The following is a 24374-nucleotide window of genomic DNA, read 5'->3' on the forward strand; positions in this document are numbered from 1 at the left end:
CTACATCTACAATTTAATGTGGCAATCTGCTCAGTAAAATTCTAGAAGATGCTTTTACAATCCTCTTTGGATTCAGGGGTTAGCAGGTTTGGGTGTTCCCAAAACCTGCTCAGGCCCAAATCCAAGAACCATCTACGGATGTGGACCAACCATGGGAATGTAACAAAAGTGTCAAGAGTAATCAATTCACTTCATGCTTTTCTATATATTTGCAATTCCTCCGTGGTCCATATTCTTATCCAGTACGAAAGGGTCATCCAAATAGCCCTATGCTCAATCTGCCTAATGCCCAAATCAAGCATAAGGGGGATCATAGGAGTATTTTGCGGTAGGGCAGTAAACCTCCTCATGATGTTATTTTCCCCTATAATTAGACTTAAGAGGGCAACCCTCCCCACAACTTCGAGCCATATAGGGCAGCTGCTTGGGCCCTAGATTTATAGACTTGGAGTGCTGGTGTAAAAGCCTTAGATGTAGTAGAAAAAAGTTTTTTGTAACTGGAGCTGCATTTTGTATAAGGATTGATTTAGATTTCATGATCTGGGGATTCCCGGTAAGTTTGGAATCAATAGTTACCCCAAGATATACAAAATTTGAAACACACTCAAAAGTTACTCCATTTAGCTGCAGTTTATTTTTAAATATTTATTGGGTTTGATGGTCATATATTTGGTTTTTACTGGATTTATTTCCAGCCCCTTTTGCCTGCAGTACTCGTCCAATGAATTTAGGAGGTTTTGGAGATGTTTGAGATAACAGGATGGTATCATCGGCATAAGTTAGTCCACAGATATGTTCTCCTCCCAATTTCGGGGAATCTATCATATCATTGACGTACAAGAGAAATAGGGTTGGCATTGGACACAGCACTGGCCCACACCCCTTTTTACTGTTATCTCTTCCGTCAAGTCTCCCCTTTCCCCCACCGCACTTTCGCATATGGTTTTTCGTGGAGCCTAACTAACTGCGTTACAATGTTATTCGGGACCCCTTGCTGGAGTAGGTTGGCCCATAGTAGGTCTCTAGGAATGGAATCAAATGCGGCCTTTAAATCTATAAAGGCAACTTATAAATGGCCACATCTTAACTTTGTATATTTCCATGCTATAGTTATTAGCCTAAAGACCTGAACTATAGTGCTTATTCTCTTCCTAAAACCAGCTTGGCATTGGGAAAGCACATTATTATCTAAAATCCACTCATTTAGCCTGTCTAAGATCTGTTTTGCATAGACCTTTTGTAATATATCTATCAAGCTAATAGGTCTATAATTAGCGGGATTGTCCCTAGAGCCTTTCTTATAGATCGGGACGATCTCCACTCCTTTCCATGAGTCAGGGATGGGCTGGCCTCTAGCAATTACATTGCAGAGAAGGTTGATGTAAGGGGCCCATACATCTGTCTTATGTTTGAACAGATCGTCCGAGACCTTATCAGGGCCGGGAGCTTTAGAGGATTTTATAACAACTATTGCCTTTATTGTATCTGCCATACTAAATTGGAGAGGTGTAATTTGGTTGGATAACAAAAGTGTTTCGATACTAATTGGACTAGCAGTTTTGCTTGGCAAGGACACATTCAGTGTCAAACCATGGGTTAGACTGCCCAGTCTTAGAATTATGTTTTTCTGATACATACATCTGCCTTGTGGATTCCTCACCTTGTGAATATCCCCCTGCGTCAGCAACGTTCGGAAAATTCTTTGTAGCACGCCGGCGTGGACAACGTCATAGGAGCACGGCATCGCGCGCGACTCCGCCTGACGTCACCGACTCCTTATTAGGCCTACGTCGGCGTGATGACATCAGTTCCCTTTTTTCCGCGTCGTCAACGCTAACGGTTTCTGGGACCTTCTGTGATTCAGATAGTAACTTGTTGCTATTTTGTATTCCTGTTTCTCTGTCGAGTGTCTGTTCTTCGTCGAGGATGTCGTCGAGGAAGACGGGGTTCAAACAGTGCAGATCGTGTGCCAGGATGATGTCTAGTACCGATCCACACGACGATTCTTTGTGGTGTCTTGGTTCGGACCATGATGCCAAGAGCTGCCGATCCTGCTTCAAGATGAACCCAAATGCTCTACGAGAACGTGAGGCGAAACTTCTGCTGGCCAAGGTGAAAGGAAAAGAAGCTGGAAGGTCTTCGAGGTCAACATCTAGGCGCTCGAGGTCGAAGCAGAAGTCGCGATCGAAGTCGAGGTCGGGATCGGCTTCGAGGTCAAGGTTCAGAGTGAGGTCGAGGTCCTGTGATCGAAGTCGGCTTCGGGCCATGCTTCGGGCTCCTCGAAGAAGAAGCACAAGAGGAGGAAGCATAGCTCAAGACATCACTCTGGCAAAAAGTCTTCGGACTCGAAGATGAAGACTTCTTCTCGTAAACATCACAAGGACTTTGTGTCACCTTCACCTGAGCGATCTCATGAGGGTTCCCCCGATCCGGAGCAAGAACTGAATCCGGATTTGCGTCATTCTTCGGCGCATGAAGAAGACAAGGACATTCCTCGGGCACCGACCCCGGTGGAAAACCCAGAGGATCAAGAGGGCCAGGAAGAACCGATGCCGGAGCAGCTTCCTTCGGAGCAGCCGATGGGTTCGTACCCTCCCTTTCCTGGTCCTGGACAGGACCCCTCGCATTTCCTTAATGCCATGTTTGGTGTTTATGCAAGGGCAATGTCCCCCACTGGTGCACCGGCTGGTCCCATGGGTCCGTTGTCTTTTAACTTTGGTGTCCCTCAAGCTTACGCTCCGGCACCTTTTATGCCGTTTATGCCGATGCCTTATACACCTTGGCTCTGTACGGTGCCACCGAGGTCATCGACTCCGCACACGGCTTCGCCGGCTCCGGAGCGACCTCGAGAACTGGATCGAGGTACGACGCCGATTCGAGATTCTCGTCCTCCAGCTGTCCCGGCCCCTCGTTCGACACCGGCTCCAGCTTAGTCGGAGTCGTCACCGGATCCGACGACTTCGATTCGTCTGGAATGGTCGAGGCGCAGAGCTCAACGCCTCATGGAGGAAAAGGAGTACGAAGATCCTGAAGTAGAGGAAGATGAACTTCTGGATCAAGGGGACTTTTTTGAGGACCTGCATAGTGCTAGTGGCCTGAAACTCTCTCATGAGTGGGGTTTGCCATCAGTTTCTGATGCACCATCTAAGGACGTGGCACCCTACCATGTGGTCATTAAGAAGGCTGCGAAGCTGCTTAATCTGACTTTACCTACCGTTGAGTTCAAGCCTAACATCCTCACGGAGGTTTTGCATTCACCTTCCTCTATCATAGAGCCTACACTCCCATTCACTGAGGCTTTGACTGAGCCAATAATGGAGGTCTGGAAGAGACCATTGACTGCTCCTGCGGTGTCCAGGTCGGTGGCAAGACGTTATAGGGTGGTACCTGGTGACACTGAGTTTCTATCTTCGCATCCTTCACCGGAAAGTCTGGTTGTGCAGGCCGCTTGTTCCAACAGGTCTGCAGGTTCTTTTCCACAGGTGCCAGCAGATAAAGACTCTAAAAAATTGGACCTGTCTGCAAAAAAGATTTTCTCCTCGGGTAGCATGGCTCATAAATCTACCCATGCTACTTGCCTGCTGGGCAGATATATTCATGCTTTGATGGACTCTGTGAAACAATTGTCAACTAAGCTTCCGCAGGAAGATAGAAAGAACTTCAATGAAGTAGTCAGTGATACTCAGGCATCAGCCCGCCAGGTAATTCAGAGTGGCATGGACACGACGGACTCTGTGGCCAGGATAATGGGCTCTACTGTTGCCAGGAGAAGAGCCGCATTGCTTAAGTCATCTGAATTTTCAGCAGATGTACAGTCTACTCTAATGGACTTACCATTTGACAGAACTGGCCTCTTTGGAAAAAAAGCAGATGTAGCATTGGAGATGTTCAAAGATAGCTGGGCGACAGCAAGGTCTTTGGGCCTGCAGGCTAGAGGCTCTACCACCAGGAAGTGTAGGGGATTTGGTAGATCCACTTTTCGTCCCTATAAACAAGGCCAGCAGCAGCAGCAACGGCAGAACCCATTGTATAAGTCATACAGAGGTAGACAAAGGAGTCGTGCTCTTGGACGCCAAGCCTCCTCCTCCTCTACTTCCTCCTCTAACAATCACCCACAACAGCAATGCAGCCCTAGATCCGCCATTCCGGATCATGCGGGTCCAGTAGGGGGTCGGCTTACTAATTTTCTACGGGATTGGGAATCGGTTACATCAGATCTTTGGGTTCTCAATCTCGTAGAAAATGGGTATGCACTTCCTTTTCAGGAGTTCCCTCCCAATTACCCTCCTTGCCAAGGTTATTGTTCGGAAGACCACCTGCTTCTCCTGCAGGAAGAAGTCCCGGCACTGTTCAGAAAAGGTTCGTTAGAGGTGGTTCCAGAGCAGGAAAGGGGTCAGGGGTGCTACTCCCGGTATTTCCTGATCTCCAAGAAGGATGGCAGGTTACGTCCAATCCTGGACCTCAGGATTTTGAACCTCTATCTCACACGTGCACAGGTTCTTCAAGCGCTGATGGAAGAAGACTGGTTAGTCTCGATCGATATGCAGGATGCGTATTTTCACATCCCCATTCTGAAGTCGCACAGAAAGTATCTCCGTTTTACGGTGGGATCGCAACACTACCAGTTTGCGGTCCTTCCGTTTGGGCTTACTACTGCGCCTCAAATTTTCACCAAGGTGATGGCTGTGTTAGCTGCACATCTCAGAAGGTCGGGGATTCCATTATTCCCGTACCTGGACGATTGGCTGATCAAAGCGGAATCTCCAGAGACAGTGCTCCGTCATCTGCAGGAGACAACTCAGTTGTTACACAGGTTGGGTTTTTCAATAAATGTACCCAAATCTCACCTGGTGCCCTCCCAGCGCAACCTGTTCATAGGTGCGGTACTGGACTCAACTGTGTGTCGTGCATTCCCTCCTCCTCAAAGGATTCGCGACATACAGGAAATGATTCCCTTCTTTTGCAATGGAGCGGTCGTTCCAGTCCTGAAGGTTCTTCCCCTGCTCGGTCTGATGGCTTCTTGCATTCTATTGGTCAACCATGCACGCTGGCACATGAGGGCACTCCAGTGGTGCCTCCGCAGGCAGTGGTATCAGCACAACGGAGATCTCAGGGAGTCAGTCAGGATCTCCAGAGAAACTGCGGCGGATCTGTCTTGGTGGAGCGTGGAAGGCAATCTGTCTCAAGGGAAGCCTTTTCAACTACCTCCTCCGGTGGCCACGGTGATAACAGATGTATCCACTCTAGGGTGGGGTGCTCATCTGGGGGATCTGGAGGTCAAGGGTCCAGAGGAAAGGTTGCTTTACATCAAACTTCTAGAATTGCGGGCAATACTTCTGGCGCTCAAGGCTTCCTCCCTTCCCTTCGCGATCAGTCAGTTCAAGTAAGGGTGGGCATAAAATCCGTTTCGCGGGCGAATTTGTGGATTTTCTGTAAATTCGCGATCCGCGAAGCTCGCGAAATCGCGGTAAAATCCGCGAATCAGCGGGGACAAATTTTCAGCCAAGCAAGGGTTACAGCAGCAGGTGCAAAAGTTGAACCTAATTTCTTTGTAACCTTTTACAAAAGGGTTACAAACAAATTAACTTCAACTTGGACACCTGCTGCTAATTGCTTCCTGGCGCCTCGTTGCCTACTTGAAATTATTCTCTGACCCTGCTCTGACCCTTGAAGCAGGGTCAGAGAATAGTTACAAGTAGGCAACGAGGCACCTGTCCAAGGAATTAAACCTCATCAGGAAGCACTTACAGATATAAAAAACAGGAAGAAGGGAGAGGGTGGCAAATACACCCATTTTGAGTTATCAGGAGGGGTTAAACTAAAAGAGACCTTTACAGCACAATTTTCATATGCATTTTGCTAAAAATAAAAAGCTGTATGTTCTGTAGGTTCAACTCAGGAATCTGGCCTTTCTCTCGTTCTCTCTCTCCCTCTCTCTTTCTCTCTATCTATCTATCTATCTATCTATCTATCTATCTATCTATCTATCTATCTATCTATCTATCTATCTAGCTATCTTTCTATCTATCTATCTCTCTCTCCCTCTCCCATAAACGACTGCATGGGTAACTTCGCTATGCAAGCGGCTCACGAAGACGCAAAAAGCCCCGCGAACACGCAAAAAACCCCGCGAACACGCAAAAACCCCGCGAACACGCAAAAAACAAAAATCCGCAAATTCGCACAAATTTGCGAATTTTGCGTATTGCGAATTCGCAAATCCGCAAATTCGCAGATCACAAATTCGCAAAATTCGCCCATGCTTAAGTTTAAGTACTAACGGACAATAAGACCGCGTTGTGGTATATCAACAAACAGGGAGGAGTGGGGTTGTGGTGTCTCTGCAGAGAGGCTCTGCGACTCTGGTCCTGGGTTCAGGACCATCAGATTTGTCGGATGGCAAATCACCTGGCCGGAGTTCTGAACATACGTATAGACAGACTCAGTCGGCGGCTCTCGGCCGATCACGAGTGGAGGCTCCATCCAGAGGTAGTTCGCTACATCTTTCGGATGTGGGGAACTCCTCGGGTGGATCTGTTTGCCCCTCACGAGAATGCTCACTGCCCGTCATTCTGCAGTCTCCAGTTTCCGATGCAAGGAACCTTGGGGGACGCGTTTCAGTTGAGTTGGGGCTCACAACTCCTTTACGCGTTTCCTCCCATACCTTTGATTCCTCGGGTTCTGAGGAAGATTCGCCAAGACCGGGCCCAAGTCATATTGATCGCCCCAGATTGGCCAAGAAGGGTGTGGTACACGGATCTTCTCCACCTCTCCTCTCACCCGCCGCTACGTCTCCCTTTCAGGGCAGACCTCCTCTCTCAGATGGAGGGGCAGGTTCTACACCCCCACCTCCAGATATTACAACTTCATGCCTGGAGATTGAACGGGGCAACTTGAATTCCTTTTCTCTCCCTCACTATGTGGTGAATGTCATTCTTTCTGCCAGGCGTGACTCCACTAAGTCCATCTATTCTTATAGGTGGTCTAAATTTGTCTCTTGGTGTGGGGAGAGGGCTTTAGACCCTTTGAAGGCTCAATTGTCTGACATTTTACAGTTTGCTCTTTCTCTGGCGCAGCAAGGTTTTGCTGTTGCCACAGTCAAGGGTTATCTTTCTGCTTTATCGGCATTTCTCTGTTTGCCGGATCAGCCCTCTCTTTTTAAGTCTCCTGTGGTTTTAAGATTTTTGAAGGGTCTTACTAATAAGTTCCCTCCTAGTCCTTTTATTGTTCCTCATTGGGATTTGAATCTTGTTTTAACTTATTTGATGGGTTCTCCCTTGGAACCCTTGCACAAGTGTCCCATGAGGCTTCTATCTTTTAAAACGGTCTTCTTGGTTACAATTACCTCGGCAAGGAGGGTAAGTGAGCTTCAAGCTCTTAGTTCCAAGCCCCCATTCTTGACTATTCATGCTGGAAGAATGGTACTCAGGACCAGGGCTGCTTTTCTTCCTAAGGTGGTAACTCTCTTCCATCTAGGACAATCCATTACCCTTCCTACCTTCTATCCTACCCCTCACCCTTCCAAGGAGGAAAGGCTTCATCGCTTGGACCCTAAGAGAGCAGTCAGTTTCTATCTCTAAAGGACTAAAGACTATCGTATGGATGATCAGCTCTTCGTGGGTTTTGCTGGCTGCAAAAAGGGCAGAGCGGTGCACAAGCGCACACTTTCCAAATGGATAATCCTGTGCATCAAGATTTGCTACTCTCTGGCGGGTAAGGACCCTTCTGAGTGTATCAGAGTTCATTCAACTAGAGCAAAGTCTGCAACATCTGCTTTGTCTAGAGGTGTTCCTGTTGAGAACATTTGGAGAGCCGCGACTTGGGCCTCCCTCCACACTTTCGCGAAGCACTACTGCTTAGATACCGAGGTGAGGAGGGACGGCCACTTCGCCCGCTCTGTCCTCCAAGATTTTCTGGTATAGCAGAGTCAACACCCTTCTCCGGGATTTGGGACTGCTGTGGGACTCTATTGTTAATGTTAATGTTATGGGTGTCTAATATAGCGCTCGGCTACTCCAAGGAGCGTCCCGGCGCTTTCCGACCCACAGCAAAACTACAAAAGGAGGCAAGAGAGAAGACGAAGGAAAAAAGACTGATCACTGTCCATAGAGCCACGTTTTCAGACCTTTCCTAAAGGCCAGCAGGTTCGAGGTACAGCGGAGCGACAGGGGGAGGGTGGTCCATAACTGAGGAGCCAGATGTTTGAAAGAGCGTCCCCCTACTCTTGCTTTCCTAACAGCAGGGACAATAGCCAGACCAAGAGATTCCGATCTAAGGGATCTTGTAGGTTTGTAGAAAGCAAGGCGTTTCTGGATATATTCAGCTCCCACCGCGTGGAGTGCCTTATGCGCCAGCGTAAGCGCTTTAAAAACAATCCGCTTCCTAACAGGGAGCCAGTGTAGCGAGAGTAGCAGGTCCGCGGCTCTCGCACGACGAGGTAGGCCAAAAATCGCCCGTGCCGCCGAGTTTTGGCCCACCTGGAGCTTTTGTAGTAGATAGTCCGGAAGACCCAAGTATAAAACATTTGAGTAATCCGGCCTAAAGCAGATAAGAGCCTGGACCGTTGTCTTCCTATGCATCAGAGGGAGCAAGGGAAGAAACTTGCGCAACATTTTAAGGAGACCATAGCAAGTGCCAGTCAGGCCCTGAATCTGGGACTTAAGAGATAGGCTGTTGTCAATTTTGACCCCAAGATTCTTAGCCACCAGAGAAGAGGACGAGGGAGGGAACATGTTCACAGGCCACCAATCCTGCCAACTGGGGTCAGCCTGACACCCGAAGAAAAGCACCTCTGATTTATCAGGGTTGCACTTGAGGCTGTTCTGCTGAAACCAGTCGAAAACAGCCCCAAGGCACCCGCGGATGCTCTCTCCGTTGAACTCCGCCCCCTTTCCACAAGTGAAAAGGAGCTGGGTGTCATCGGCGTATGACATTATCTGAGCCCCAAAGGACTCTGCCAGCACCGCCAAAGGGGTCATGAAGATATTAAACAGAGTCGGGCTGAGCACCGACCCCTGTGGGACTCCGACCTCCAAAGGCGGCACTTCGGCAGAGTAAGGGGGGGCCCAGACCATCTGCCGGCGACCAGCTAAATAAGATCTAAACCAGCTCAACACCGTCCCTCTCAGACGGATCTCATGAAGTCTGCTGAGGAGACACTCATGAGCGATGGTGTCGAAAACCGCCGACAGATCTAACATTACCAGCATGGCTCTTCCACCTGAATCCAGCACTTCCTTAATGCCTTCATTAACCTCCAGAAGTGCCGTCTCGGTGCTTAGATTGGATCGAAAGCCCGACTGGGTGGAGTGCAGCAAGCTATGAGTTTCGAGAAAAGTTGAGACCACAGAGTGAACATGCTTTTCCACTATCTTTGCAAGAGCAGGCAGAAGGGAAATTGGCCTATAATTGGCATGACTCTCGGGGTCAAGACCGGGCTTTTTAAGGAGTGGAACAACCATGGCTTGTTTCCAGACCACCGGGACAACACCACTCGTCAGTGACAAATTAAGAATCGGATTAATCAGTGGGTTCAAAACCTCCGCAGCCCTAGCCAAAAAAGTAGCAGGGCAGGGGTCCGAGGGAGAACCTGACTTAAGTTTAGAAAGGAGGTCCTGAGAGATAGAGTCAGAGATAGCTGGAAACTCAGATAGAGTAGGACCAGATTCAGGGTGAGGAATCCACAAGGCAGATGTATCTATCAGAGAACAAGTTACTTACCTTCGGTAACGCTTTTTCTGGTAGATACAGTATCTGCCTGTGGATTCCTCACTGACCCACCCGCATCCCCGTTGTCCGCTCTGCAATACCTGTATTTATATATTTATATGCATGTTTATGATTGTATTTATATTTGGTTTTCAAACCTTAGCTACACACTGTGTGTGTGCAGTTTTTGGATTATATGTACTGTGTACAGTGTATATGTATATATCTTCTGTCATTGGTCCGTCCGGGTGCCTTGAAGGCACGGAAAAAAGGGCGGAACTGATGTCATCACGCCGAAGCAGGCCTAATAAGGAGTCGGTGATGTCAGATGGAGTCGCGTGCGATGCCGTGCTCCTATGACGTCGTCCACGCCGGCGTGCTACAAAGAATTTTCCGAACGTTGCTGACGCAGGGGGATATTCACAAGGTGAGGAATCCACAGGCAGATACTGTATCTACCAGAAAAGCGGCACCGAAGGTAAGTAACTTGTTCGGTATTTCCGGACACTAGCTTAGTTAGGTAAGGCTTTATACTCTCCATCAACATCTGGTGGGTCTGAGTTATAGTTAGGCCTTCAGATCGCTCTTTTATGAAGAGTAATACTAAGTCAGCAAAGATATTGTAAACATGTGTAAGTTGTTCAATCTTACCCAGGATAAATGGCCATTTTAATGCCTTCCTATTATTGGAAACCTCAGGCTGTATCTACATCCCTGTCTGTTTGAGGTGGAGAATGCAGCAGAAAGACTTTCCCTATAAGATCTAGACACAAAGGGAAATGATCACTTTCTCTTCTGCTGCTATCCACCATAAAATCTTGCACGAGGTCCCAATGACTGATACTTTTCATGATGTAATCTATACAGGAAGATGATAGCCCTCTTGAGAAGGTATTTGAGCATTTGGGGTCAAAGGAGGTTCTGCCATTTTCGATAGTGACATTAAATATTTGTAATGCAGAGGCAGAAAGTCCATAGCTAGGTCTTGTTCTTCAGTAACCATGTTTACTCCCTGCAATGGCTCATAGAAACAATTAAAGTAACCTCCCAGTATAATGAGCTCTTTAGGTTGAATAAAATCAAGAGCTTTCTCTAGCTGGGTAATTATTACTCATTCCTTGGAAGATTCTCTGGGTCTTATGTATATATTAAACAAGTAAAACCAATACTTATTCGGGAATTTAAAACTAAGACTCAATATGTCATCAGTGGTAGTGGGAAAAATAACTACAGAAGCATTAATATTATTTTTTATCCAGATTAAGAGGCCTCCAGATGGTCTTCCTCTAGCTGATTGGTGAGCCTCTATACTGAATGTCCTATAGCCAAATTTAAACAAAGATTTGCTTGCCCAAGTTTCTTGGAAAAAGCAAATGTCAAAGGAATCAATATAAGTCTGCCAATGAGGTTCTTGCAATTTCCTTGTAAGCCCAGCTATATTACAAGATACCATCTTTATTTGGCATGGAATCGGGTGTGGTACTAAGATGACAAGACTATCGCGTTTAATTGTAGGGTCTATAAGTGCTTCGGTTCAGAGGCCAGTATTAGTAAAATGTATAGACCCTTCTAGTATCACACTGTCATTTGATTGTTAACCCTCGAGCCCATGACCTTCACATGGAATATGCATTTCAAGTTGGTCAACATGCTGTGGGACCCAGTGTGCCTGCGTCACGAAATGCATTGTGTCACTCACTTCAGGATACGAGTTCCATACTTGGGGTAGTCAATCAATAGCTTCAAGGTCACTGTAACACCTTAGGTTATTAGTTTGATTGGGATCACTGGTTCACTCAGTTCTACTTTGCCTGATGCTAATTCTTGATTTGAAGAGGGAGTGGGATCTTAAGTTCATAACAAATAAGTTCTCGGCAATGTTTTTAGAGCAACAATATACCCTTATATCATCTAAGTTCCCAGTACCCTGAGGAAATGTTACTTTTTTCTTTGGCACTACTCTCTTTCCCAGTCGATAACATGCTTTCTACCTCCTCAATTATCTCATCAATGGCAGCGAGGGTACAGTTCTCAGCTGCTGATTTTACTAACTTTTGTGTTTTTGCTATCTTTTTCCTCCCAGTGATTGTGTCAGCTGCTTTCCTCTTCCCCATTTTGCCTTACTAGTTAGATAGGCATATCTAGCTCAACTGTTTGATCAATGTAAATAGGGCAGTTTAGGTTAAATTACAATAGGTTCCCAGGGTAAGTTACTCCTACATCCAATTTTATCCAATTATGTCAATTATGCCAAGACACTGGTCATACAGTATTAGAAATTTATATCTATAACCTTTAGTAACCACAGTTTGATTAAAATGCAACCAAGTAATAATGTTAATATAAAAGATAACTAACAGAAAATTAAAAGCGAAAATGTGAATCACAGATGCTTATCAAAGATAGGATGCCTATTTCACAATTCTCATCATCAGAGTTCGGAAAGTTCTATAATGTCCTTCTTCAATCGATAAAATATGTCTATTAGGTCTTACCGCAATTGTTGAATAGAAGCCAAGGCGAGAGTGTAGAACAAAAAAGCCAAAGGATATGGCCCAGCCCGACCTTTTCTTGGTTTTGAGGGGCGCGGACACGCCTGTGTGCGTCCAGCGCTGCAGGAGCCCTGTATCGAATTTAAAGCGCCTCCTGGCGCTGGTTGGTGACGCTGATGTTAGGCACCACAGGGGACTCTGGGAAATGGAGTCCCCAGCACGATGATGAAGCGGTGCAGTCCCCGCAGACTGTACAGGCGCAGCAGGGCAGGGCAGCAACAGGCGAACAGCCGCAACACAGATTTGGGACCCGTGCTGTAGGAGCCCTGTACCGAATTTAAAGCACCTCCTGGTGTGGTTTGTGAGGCTGATGTTAGGCGCCACAGGGGACTCTGGGAAATGGAGTCCCCAGCACGATGTTGAAGCATTGCAGTCCCCGCTGACTGTTCAGGCTCAGCAGGGCAGGGCAGCAACAGGCGAACAGCTGCAACACAGGTTTTGTTCTAGAGGCAGAATCTCAGTGGGCAGAGGACATTCTTGTTCGTATTGTAGAAATTCTTGTGTTTTCAAGTAGGGGTCAAAAACGTATTTGCCGTCTGTTGCAGCAAGAGAGTTAACCCATTGTATCAATCTTGGATGTAAAGCCTTAGCATTCAGAATACTTGCTTTTGTCACTGCTTCTAAGGCAGGTACAGAAGAACCGACCATTATGCGTTTACCTGTGTGAGAGCTCTCTCTTTTCCTACTGCAGTTTGAACCGCTGTCAGAATTTTTTCTGTTGCAGTGAATTTTAGTTCAGCTTGTGTGTACAAGTGTGATTTGTAAGCAATTGGTACTTTTTCACCTTCATTAAAGGTTAAGTACGTACATCCACATCTTCCTGGGATTATTCTGATTACAAGGTCGCGTACGTTTACGCGTGTCTGTAAATGTGTTGTTGCTAACATGTCTGTTTGCACTGAACGCAAAATGTCTTTGTTTTTTTAGTCCAATTAGTAGTTTTGAAATCAGGTTTGATTAATTCGTATTCTTAGGTCAAGCAAAAAATCCCTTTGGGGCACCTTCTTAAAGTAACAGACGTTTGACAAACCATTCAAGGCAACAACACATAAACAAAACACAAACTATACTTATGAGGCAAAACACAAGTGAAATTATGAAAAAAGTCCTGGACAATTTATTATACAATGCAATGTTTCAAAAAACAATAATTCAACAATGGTTAAAAAATATTAAAAAGGGGGGAAGAACATTAAAAGTAAGGAAACAATTAATTCCTATTGGTAAGAAGGAGGTAGAGACAGAAAATTAAATTAAGCAAACAATGTCGGAATTATTTTCTAATCAGTTAGTACACAATCCTCCTTGTTTTTTATGCATGACGCGTTTTGGTGGAGTATAAGGTCAAACCACCTTCCTCAGGCTTACATGAAATGTCTTCCCAACAATTTCTGAAAATTTAAGAAATTATCTTTAAAAACAAGCAATTTTTGTATTTCTAACAATTTATAACTCAGGTTAGTCCATACAACATGAAGAATATTGTACACAACATCTCACAATGACCCTTGTAATATTACCTCAAATATTGTACGATAGTAGTAACAAAAACATTACTAAAACACATAAATTTACATACAATTCATAAACAATATTTACATTACACATATGCATATATAACAGACATTAAATAAATTCCATGGCAGTAAGTTTCATGGCAGTAAGCCCATCTCCATCAAGTTTTTAAGTATGGGCCATGTATTAAGAACTGAACATTTTGGAACTAAACATTTTGCATAAAATAATGAATCTCTTTCCGCAACAGATCTTACTACGTAGGAGTGGAATTGAGAAAAGGTATAAAAGTGTTAAAACATTTCACTTCATTATGTTCCACTCTTAATTCATAATTACACAGTTTATATAGGCAGTTACCAGATAGTAGGAATAGGCAGTCATAAATATCGGCCTACCCCCAAATGGAGTGACCCATAAGTGAATACAGTACATCCTGTATAGGGATATGGTAAGAGAGGCAACAAAAACGATCGCGAGAAAGCCTTGGTATTATGAGAGAAAAACATTTAAACATACCTTCATACTATGGGTTCAAGCAAGATTGAGAAAGCAGTTAAGTTCCTGCTTTCAGGCGCAATGTTTTGACAGAAGAAACCGTTAGAAATATCTAATGTAGTTTTATATTTTTTGCGCACAATGTTATTCATCAGTGCTGCACTGTGTGCATTTTGTACTGCTAAAGTTTTGCAACAAGAGTTTAAATGTATGTAGTGCAAAACGAGACGATGTGTATGTCTGGTTTGGAGACAGGAAACAAAGGATTGTTCATTGGCCAGGTGCATGTTTCAATCACCCCTTGGTATTCAAGTTGATCTAATATCTCCATGACCTGTTTGTTTTTTAGCTTCTTGCTTAACTGAATACTGCCTCTGTGCAGTTGGTTGTGATTTTAACTGGATTTTGAGGTGAGGAGACTCCTCATCCTATCCCACATGATTTTTATATAATGCTGGAGCCTGGGCTACAGACCAATATCTGGCATAGGTGTATTTTAAATGAATTGGAATATGATTGGAGAAGGTTGGCATAATGATTACTTCGCCGTGTGGGCACTCCTTGACACATTTTGGTGGCTAGTCTTTTTTCAGCTAGAAGAATGTCATAACCCTTAGAGAGCTTCTCCAAAAAGAGTGCTCTTATTTTCTTATTTATGTCCCCCTCCATCCGGAGCGTTACTTCACATAACTTATGGGGTACACTAAACCTGGTATCAGCTGTTTCAACTTGAATGTACTCATTCAAGTCCACTGTCTCCAGATGATCCTTCAAGATCTTGCAAGCTATGTTGACTTCTGCTGCTCTGTCCAGCATTGCCCACTCCCCGTTTTTTAGTTGTGTCCTCAAAATCCTTGGCATGTCTGATCTTTAGACCTGCTACCTTCTTTTTGATGAATTGGGTTTTCTTATTTTTTGAAAAGTGTTGATCGCCTTTGGTCTTCACAGGTTCTTCCTGGTGTTCTGATCGTCCTCTTCTTTCCAATTTCTGTGAGGAAGTCTGAAATGTACGAGAGGAAAGTGTATCAGTATCTTGATATCTATCAGGTTTTCTCAAATTATCCCTATTCCTGAGGTTACACCTCTTTTATGATGGCTACATTTGAGGGACCTTCCTCGAGACTGAGAGAGATTCTCATTAGAAGTTTGTTTAGTATTTTCCCACTTCTTTTTCAGAGTAGTGAGAGTGTTTTTAATAAAGACCTTTTCAGGACTTTGTTAGTTGGGGCTTTACTGGTTTCCCACCCAAGCTATCTCTTCCTAGTTCTTTGTAGGATTTTTCAATTATTCTGGTCAGTTCATATGGTTGCTCAGTTATATCAATTTCCTTTATTTTTTGGCGGATCGCCACGGATGCTGCCTCACCTTTAATATTAGCTAATATTATAGCTGAGACCTGTTTAAAATCTTTCAGTCATTTCATAAACAGATTTAACACAGGCTCTGCCCCGTATTCATTTTGAATCTGTTTCAGGACGTCTGTTAGCACCGCCATGTCTTTTTGTGTAGATTGCAGCAAAGACTGTACCCCAAGTGTGGCAGTCCTCCAGGTGTAGTGCGATCCCCATTGGTAAACAGATTGTTAAAATTCTGTGTTTCTCATGAGGTGTACTGTCAGGAAATACTGCCTCGGTTTGAGTAATTGTTTGAGCTATCCAGAATGGAATTTATTCCCTTTTTGCAGGCAATTTACCAATGACTGATTGTATAGTCTGTGGTGTAATTTTATTTGTGTTCCCCTGGTGAGAGGTTTGTTTTGAAATACTTATAGGAGTTTGGACTGTTAGAGTCCGCATGACATATTGAACCAATTGTCTATGTATTTTTATTAGTTTTTTTTGGTTGAACTAATAATTCCGTACCTGACATTTCTTCAATGTCACGGTGTGGTGTATAGCTGGCTAGTACTGGCCATGTTGCTCCTGGTTTACCTAGTGGACTGAGCCTGGTAATGTGATTTTGATTATTGTAGGGCGCCTTTATACCAGAGCTGATGCTCTTGCTAAGTTAGTGCAATTTCAATGTCCTCGAAAGGGGCATATTCCGTTGGATTATCCTCTACTTTGTAGAAGTGAAACACATGAGATACTGCATTTGCTTCAGAGAAGACTATCCATGAATAGAATACCTCTGTCTGCCGATATTCGTGTGCCTCTGCGACAAAAATTACCCTACCACATCTTGATGATAGGCCATTTGTTATAGGCTTTATAGAGATGGGTTTCCTTAGGTTTTCCAGGATGATTATAGCATCCAGGTCGTTTTCATGGAAACCTGTAATGTCTAAACCCTGTCGGGCTGCAGCTGCAGCTCCACCGTTCTCGGGGTCGCTCATTTTGTTGACCGAAAGTTTGCAGCGCAAGTTTCAAGGAAACAAAGATAAGGTGCACAATATTTTGGAACACTGTATCCTTCAACGTTGAATCAAACCAAAAACTAATACATAGGATTTTCGTCCTACTCAGTAATGGCGGATATTTATCCTTTTACCCACTCCAGACGTCCATTGGAGTATTTTACGGGAAAAAAGGGGCCTCTGTAAAAAGCACAACTGAGTTTTCTAGTATCTAGCGTTAAATTAGTGCCTTACCAAATGTTGCCCGCCATGTAGTGTAGTTCCTATATTCCCAAATGGCTCTGCGCATTGGAATAATATATCCTATAGATTTGACGTAGACTTATGTCGACTAGGTCTCTATTGAATATATTAGACTTAAATGTGAGTGCCAGCTAGCTCAGAGGTCACTAGAAACTTTCTCGAATAAACAAGAAGGGATTAGTTTCTGATAACCGCATAAACATGACAACTTTGTTTCCCAAGAATAAAACTGATATTCAGAGTTGTGGAAACAATAGATAGATATTTTACTCAGTCAATCGTGCATGCTTCGTTTCATCAGAAGTGCATAGAAATAGAGAGACAGGCGTTTTCAATAAAAGGGTTTTATTGAACAGTATTCTTTCTCATGCAAGTAAAGTGAACTGCTACAATCGTAATATTGGTTACAAAGTACACTGCTTACAGTAAGAAGTGTATTATAAAATAATACTGTAAAAGCATTGTTTAGTACTTGACCACAGATAAATACATACATAAATAACAAAGCTAAAAAGTACTCAACTGGTGCTTCTAAAATATGCCTACCCCGCTGTACCTAAACTAAGTCTAGTACAAGCGAAGAAGTAAGTGAGGTGTTGCATGGGTTTAGTTTTTCTTTGCCAATAATCTATCCAAGATTTTGCTTAGGGTCTAATCAGCTCCGTACCTTTTAACACAAAACTGGGCACACGTATAGAATCAAAAGTTAATACACTTGAGTAGAATGATGTAGTCGACACCGGTGGTTTTCTTAAGGGATGTTCATGTGAAAAAACAACGCCAGCTGACACGTGTTTCATCAACAGGTCAATGCCTGTGACTCTTCAGGGCTTTAGAGCTCGCGGTGCGAGTATTCAAAGACCGGTGATAATTCCAACCCGGTTAGCAGGTTATCAAAAGCAGAGTATGGGCGTCTGGAAATGAGGTAAAGGAGGGAAATGGGCAGGTTCGTCCGTAGTGGAGTGGAGCCTGGTGGTTCAGGGTCCACAACGTTGCTCGTCTCTCGCCGAAGGAGTCTGTCGGACCCGACAAGGTTACATGTATGAGCACCACTCTCCTGCTACCCTAAAACCCTGTGCAGAATTCAACAGCTCCGTGCCTTGGTTTTAGAATGAAGGATGTCTAGTATCTCTGTCTCTGGACTTGATTTCCCAACACCCCGCAAGGGGAGCTTGGAAACACTGGAGCTGGATTCTCAGCGAGAGAAAGGACAGCTTCTCTGTCAGTGCGTCAGCTGGAGGGTCGGCTTCCTTCGGCATTTGCTGTAGCGAGCTGCATCAGGCAAGTAGATAGTTGAGCTGCTCCGAATCACCGTGTGTTTGCTAGAGAAAGTGTAGGCATATTTATACCTTGAAGGTGTCTAGTTTGACGTAAAGTCGGACATAATAACGTCATCAAAGAACCCCAAGGGAATGGTAGTTCGTTGAAAACTCCATGATTTCTAGGACAAATTATTTTCAAGCAAGGGGATGTCCCTGACTGCTGAAGCCGAGTTTTCCAAGAAATCGTTGTGGCTTTTTTGAACTAGTGGAAGTAGCCATGCCTGTATTTGGACTGGATGGGTTATGTCTAAATATGGGTATGATTTCTATGCCTATATAAGGGCAATTGGGAATTATAGCTATATAAGGGCATGAATTGGTAAATTACACTTGGATTCTAAAATGCTACACAACAAAGCAATGCTGCACCCTGGCCAATAAAGGATCCTCTTGAGGGTATTACAGCTCATTTCACTATCGCATAAGCCGTAACTACTGCCCTAATGGCCTTCCAGAATAACACATCTTACAAGCAGCCATGTGAGCATCTGCCCACACTATTATCAGCCACCACTGCATTGATTCACAATTTCTTAGGGAGGGAATGTGTACCCTATCTTTTCTGCAGTACCCTTGTAAAATCCACTCCTATGATTTACCTCTTAGGAAGGGGCATTGCTCTGACTTTGATTCACAAAGAGAGAATTCTGCTGTTAGAAGTTTCCAGCAGGCTAAATAATTTACCTTCAGGGTTATTCTACCTGCAGATTCCCCACCACCCTCCCTCCTCCCCTTTATGCAACACAGATTTTCAGGATTTATTAAGGGTCTTTGTTAGACTTAGCAGACAGCCAGCTACCATTACATTTGTCTGCTATGTTCCATGTCTTTGGCATGGAAAGAAATAATGTTTTACCTGAAGTCAGCATACTGCAATGGCACTTTTATGCAGCTTTGTGTTGTCATGTCCAGAGGTGGGTTGAAGTTGCAACAATGGCCCCACCTGTAGCTTTTGCATCAGACACTGGATTCAGTTTAGTGCGTAAGGAGATTCACAAGGTGAGGAATCACAAAGTAACAAATCTTCAGTTAAAGTATTCACCGGAAATAGCCTTACCGGAAGTAAGCAATGCATTGTTTCTTGCTTTAAATCCATTGATTCCAAGGCCATGAGAGTTTATTGTATGGGGCTCAGACAGTCGTGGCTAAGGGCTAGGATGGTGTTGCATTTAAGAAAATGTTTCCAGTAGGATGTATTTTGTATTTTGTTTGTAATATGAAGTATTACTTTTAAACATTTTATTTACTCTTGACAGGTTCTGCCAAGAAAGAGAAAGCCGAAGATAGTTCAGAACCAGGTAAGTACACTGCCCTGATTCAATATTGGTTCTGGTCCCCTGCAGGAAAATATAGGGCTTTAAGTGGATGAAAAAACTGGGAGGTCTCTCAAAGGGGCGTGGATTATGTGTTTAAGGCATGGGTTAAAAATGCCTAAGCTAAAAATATGTGCTTAGCATATAGTGGGCTGTCAAGCTTTGTCTAGTGAAAGTTTTGACTCATTAGAGTGCAAAGGGTTAATATGCCTGCTGCTAAGAAAGCATCCCATTCAGATGACAAAATGCATTTAAAATAAGTAGGTTAATGGGTTGCCTCTTTTGTCAGAGATCCTTTTGTTACTTAAGTTAAAATCCTAATATAGAACAGGGAGCTATTAACTGCCCTCAAAGAGCTGTATGCAAACTGCAAGGAAAATATTAGAGCTATATATTTTCTGCCCAGTGTTTCGTTGACCTATTCTTGCAAAAAGGGTTCACTTGGGTGGAAATCAATTCTTATTATTAAAGAAAACTCCTAACAAATGTTAAATTCTGAATTTGTGTTTTTCCAGTCCAAGGACTCTATACTGCCTACCAGTATTGATGAAATGTGACTCCTACTCCTTGTAGGCCTCTATCTTATGAAACATTTCCTACATACTTACACTGCTATGAGTGGCGCTATAAAACTAAATGAATCTAAGAGACAGTGGTTATAGAGACTTGAGTGGCATGGTCAAATGGCTGTTCTGAGGGAATCAGTGGGGGAGGTGTAATTGGGGGGGCACCAACAAACATTGTCGCACAGGGTGCCACTAGTGCTAAAGCCAGACCTGTAGCAGGGCTTTAAGTGAAATAAAAAAACTGGGGAGTCTCTCAAAGGGGCGTGGCCGATGTAATTAAGGGCATGGCTTAAAAACACCTAAGCTGAAAATCTGTGCTTAGCATATAGTGTGCTGCCCAACTTGTCTTTTGCGGTTTCCGTCATTGCATCCAGATATATAATACAACAAGACACATTTTACCTACAAGAAGTCAGGATTATTGGCTTTGTCTATGGTTGTTAATTGCATCAGAAAAATAAGCAGCAACTATGGCTTTGTTGCATATAATACTGAAAATGCTTCAGCTCTGAAATGTTATTGTGGAAGAAAAAAACAAGTCTCTTTGAAGGTACATCAAAGGCTTAGCAGTGGTACTGCTGCAGAGTTGAGATTTTTTTTCCACCCTGAGGCTGAAGGGAAAAATGGAGTACCCGATATGGCCCATCTCAGCATCTGCATTTAAAAACTGCAAGCACCTCCAGCAGCCGGCCCTCTTAAAGCCCTGGTGACAATGTTGCTGCTCCTGCATGTCAAAAATAGAAGAGAAATGCAATCAATGAATCAATCAATCATGACATTTATAAAGCGCACTACATACCCGTGGGGGTCTCAAGGCACTGGGGTGGACGGTGCTGCTAGTGATCGAAGAGCCAGGTCTTGAGGAGGCCGCTAGGTCTTGGGTCTGCCGTAGGTTGGTGGGGAGGGTGTTCCAGGTCTTAGCGGCAAGGTGGATGAAGGATCTGCCGCCGGCGGTCATTCTTCGGATAAGGGGAAAGTGTGGCGAGGGCGTGGCTGGCGGAGCGGAGGTGGCGGGTGGGGGAGTAGAAGTTGAGTCGTCTGTTGAGGTATGCGGGGCCGGTCTTGTGGAGAGCTTTCTGTGCGTGGATGAGGAGTTTGAAGGTTATCCTCTTGTTGACGGGGAGCCTGTGCAGGTCTCTCAGGTGGGGTGTGAGGTAGCAGCGGCGGGGGATGTCGAGGATCAGACGTGCCGAGGCGTTCTGGATGCGTTGCAATTGTCTTAGGAGCTTGGCCGATGTTCCTGAGTAGAGAGCGTTTCCGTAGTCCAGCCTACTGGTGAGGAGGGCCTGGGTGACGGATCTTCTTGTCTTGGTGGGGATCCACCTAAAGGTCCTGCGGAGCATTCGGAGGGTGTTGAAGCAGGATGAAGAGACGGAATTGACCTGTTTAGTTATGGAGAGGGTGGAGTCGAGGATGATCCCCAGGTTGTGTGCGTGGTCGGTGTGTGTTGGATCTGTTCCTGGGGTTGTCGGCCACCAGGAGTCATCCCAGGCTGAGGGGGTGGAGCCGAGGATGAGGCCCTCCGTTTTGTCCAAGTTCAGCTTCAGCCGGCTATTCCTCATCCATTCGGCTATGGCCTTCATTCCTTCGTGGAGGTTGGTTTTAGCGGTGTGAGGGTCTTTGGTGAGGGAGATGATCAGCTGGGTGTCGTCGGCGTGGGAGATGATGTTGAGGTTGTGCTGTCGGGCGACGTGGGCGGGCGGTGCCATGTAAGTGTTGACCAGCGTTGGGTGGGGTACGACGCAGATGATTTCAGTGGCAGTGGAGCGGAAAGTGGGGGAGGTGGACGCTCTGAGTTCTGCCGGAGAGGAAGGATGTGGTCCAGTCCAGGGCCTTCTCGTGGATCCCGGCGTCATGTAGGCGTGTTCATAGTGTGCGGTGACAGACCGTGTCGAAGGCGCTGACAGGTCCAGGAGGATGAGGGCCGCTGTTTCTCCGTTGTCAAGCAGGGTCCTAATGTCATCGGTGGCGGCGAGGAGGGTGGTTTCGGTTCTGTGGTTGCTGCGGAACCCGGACTGGGATGGGTCCAGTATGCTGTTCTCCTCGAGGAGGCGGGTCAGCTGTTTGTTGACGATTTTATCGGTGACCTTCGCAGGGAACGGGAGCATGGAGATGGGTCAGAAGTTCTTGAGGTCCTTGGGGTCCGCCTTGGGTTTCTTGAGTAAGGCTTTGATCTCGGCGTGCTTCCAGCTGTCTGGGAAGGTTGCTGTCAAGAAGGAGATGTTGATTACTTTCCAGAGATGGGGTGCGATGGCTGTGCTGGCTTTGTTGAAGATGTGGTGAGGGCATGGGTCTCGCGGTGATCTAGAGTGGATGCTGTTCATTATCTTGCTGGTGTCCTCGTCGTTGACGCTGGTCCATCAGAGCAGGTGGTTGGTGCAGGTGGTGATCGTGGGGGCAATGGTTGTTGGGGCGGTCGTGGCGTTGAAGCTGTCGTGGATGTCGGTGATCTTTCGGTTGGAAGAAGGTGGGCAGTGCGTCGCACAGGTCTTGCGAAGGTGGAATGTCGTTGGTGTTGGAGCTGTGGTTGGAGAGTTCCTTCACGATGTTGAAGAGCTCTTTGCTATTGTGTGCGTTGTTTTCCAGGCGGTCTTTAAATGAGGCCCTCTTGGCGGTCTGATGAGTTGGTTGTGTCAGTGCCTGGCGTTCTTGTGGGCTGTGTAGCTGTCAGGTTTTGGCATGTTTGTTTGGAGGCCTGGAGGTCTTTGGTGAACCAGGTGGCTTTCTTGTTGGTGTGGCTGTGGAGTCTTGAGCGGGGCGATGGTGTTGGTGCAGTCTTTGATCCATTCTCTGAGGTTGCGGGCAGCGGTGTCGGGGTCGCTGGGGTCAGTGGGTGGGCACTGGGCAAGGGTGGTGGTTAGCTGGTTTTCTCTGACCCTGCGCCAGCAGCGCGAGGCATCTGTTGGGCGCGTTTGTGGGCTTCCTGAAGGTGAAGTGGATGCAGCGGTGGTTGGTCCAGTGGGGTTCAGTGGTGTGGTTGAAGGAGACGTGGGGGCTTGCGGTGAAGATGGGGTCTAGTGTGTGGCATGTGGCGTGGGTTGGTGTTGTGACGAGCTGTCTGAGTCCGAGGTTGGCAAGGTTGGCGATCAGGGTGGTATAGCTGGTGTTGTTGTTGTTCTCGAGGTAGAAGTTCAGGTCCCCGAGGAGGATGTAGTCCGTGGGGGTGAGGGGTGTGTGCTGATTTAGTCAGCAATGGTGTCGCTGAACTGTGGTCGGGGTCCGGACGGTCTGTAGACAAGGGTTCCTCTGAGGGTGGTGTTGTAGCCTTCAGGAATGGCTATGGCGATGTCGGGAGCTGAGGTAGGGTTCAGCCAGGTCTCTGTCAGGAAGGCGATGTCTGGGGAGGTAAAATCGATGAGGTCCCTTAGTTCGACAGCGTGTTTGCGAGTGGAGCGGGTGTTGAGGAGTATGCATCTGAGGTAGTTGGGTCTTCGGTGGATGGTAAAATTGATACTTGTAAATTGATACTTGTATAGCGCACTACTCACCCGCAAGGGTCTCAAGGCGCTTGTACGAATACCGCTGTGGAACCCATCCTGGCTTTCCCTGTGAGGCGTCCACTCCTGGGCACCCCCAAGGCATCCTTAGCGTTGTGGGGGCCGTTGTGGAGATTAAGCAAGCTATTGCCCAGAGTTGCAGAGTGGGACTCCATGATTGGAATAGGTACTGAGGCGAGAATTATCAGGTCCGTGGAATTTTTGAGCCCAAGACCCGCCGAGGTCCCGGGCTAGACCTATGCATCAGGGTCTGCCGCTCCAACCATTGAGCCACACTTCTCCACTCCATGGTATTGCCAGTCGAGTGCTGGTGAAGCTAAAGTTCCGGCAGCTGAAGTTCCGGCAGGTGAAGGGTCCTTGGGTGCGCTTCGGGATGGCCTGGTAGCAGGTGTGTTCTTGTCCGGGGTTGAGTGTGTGGAGGGTGCTGGCATCGTAACACTGTCGGTCTTGCGGTGTTTGCGGGGTCCAGGGGTTCTGGTGCTGGGCACGGTCCAGGCACGGACGGGCACACTGAGAGAGTGAAAATGATTCTCTAAAGGATTTCCTTCCCTCTACAACGCTCGCCTGTCATGACCTCATGCCATAACATCTCCACCAGTGAGAAGTGAGCAGTGTGAGCTGCACACATCGATGTGACTGCTGTCACAGCAGTCTGGAAAAAAGCTGACCGCCTGTGCCAGGGCAAAAAAACAGAGCCCAATAGAGACCAGTTTCAAGTCCCCTTTAAACAAGCATTTGCAATGCAACAGTCTCGCCTTTAGGATCTTATAAAAATTTAGCCATGCAGCACATTATCCTGGGTGT

The 24374-nt window shown here is 45.9% G+C and overlaps 1 long non-coding RNA gene across 1 annotated transcript in view; it reads left to right on the forward strand.

Moving 5' to 3' along the window:
- LOC147724905 (uncharacterized) overlaps positions 1–24374 on the forward strand; it is a 208041-nt gene that overhangs the window by 156770 nt on the left and 26897 nt on the right. The window contains exon 4 of the long non-coding RNA XR_015310116.1: positions 19451–19492. This is a non-coding gene — a long non-coding RNA (uncharacterized LOC147724905). The remainder of the gene's footprint in view (positions 1–19450; positions 19493–24374) is intronic.

The sequence above is a fragment of the Lissotriton vulgaris genome, chromosome 4_1 (genome assembly GCF_964263255.1).
Source record: "Lissotriton vulgaris chromosome 4_1, aLisVul1.2, whole genome shotgun sequence".
In the NCBI taxonomy this organism is placed as follows: domain Eukaryota; kingdom Metazoa; phylum Chordata; class Amphibia; order Caudata; family Salamandridae; genus Lissotriton; species Lissotriton vulgaris.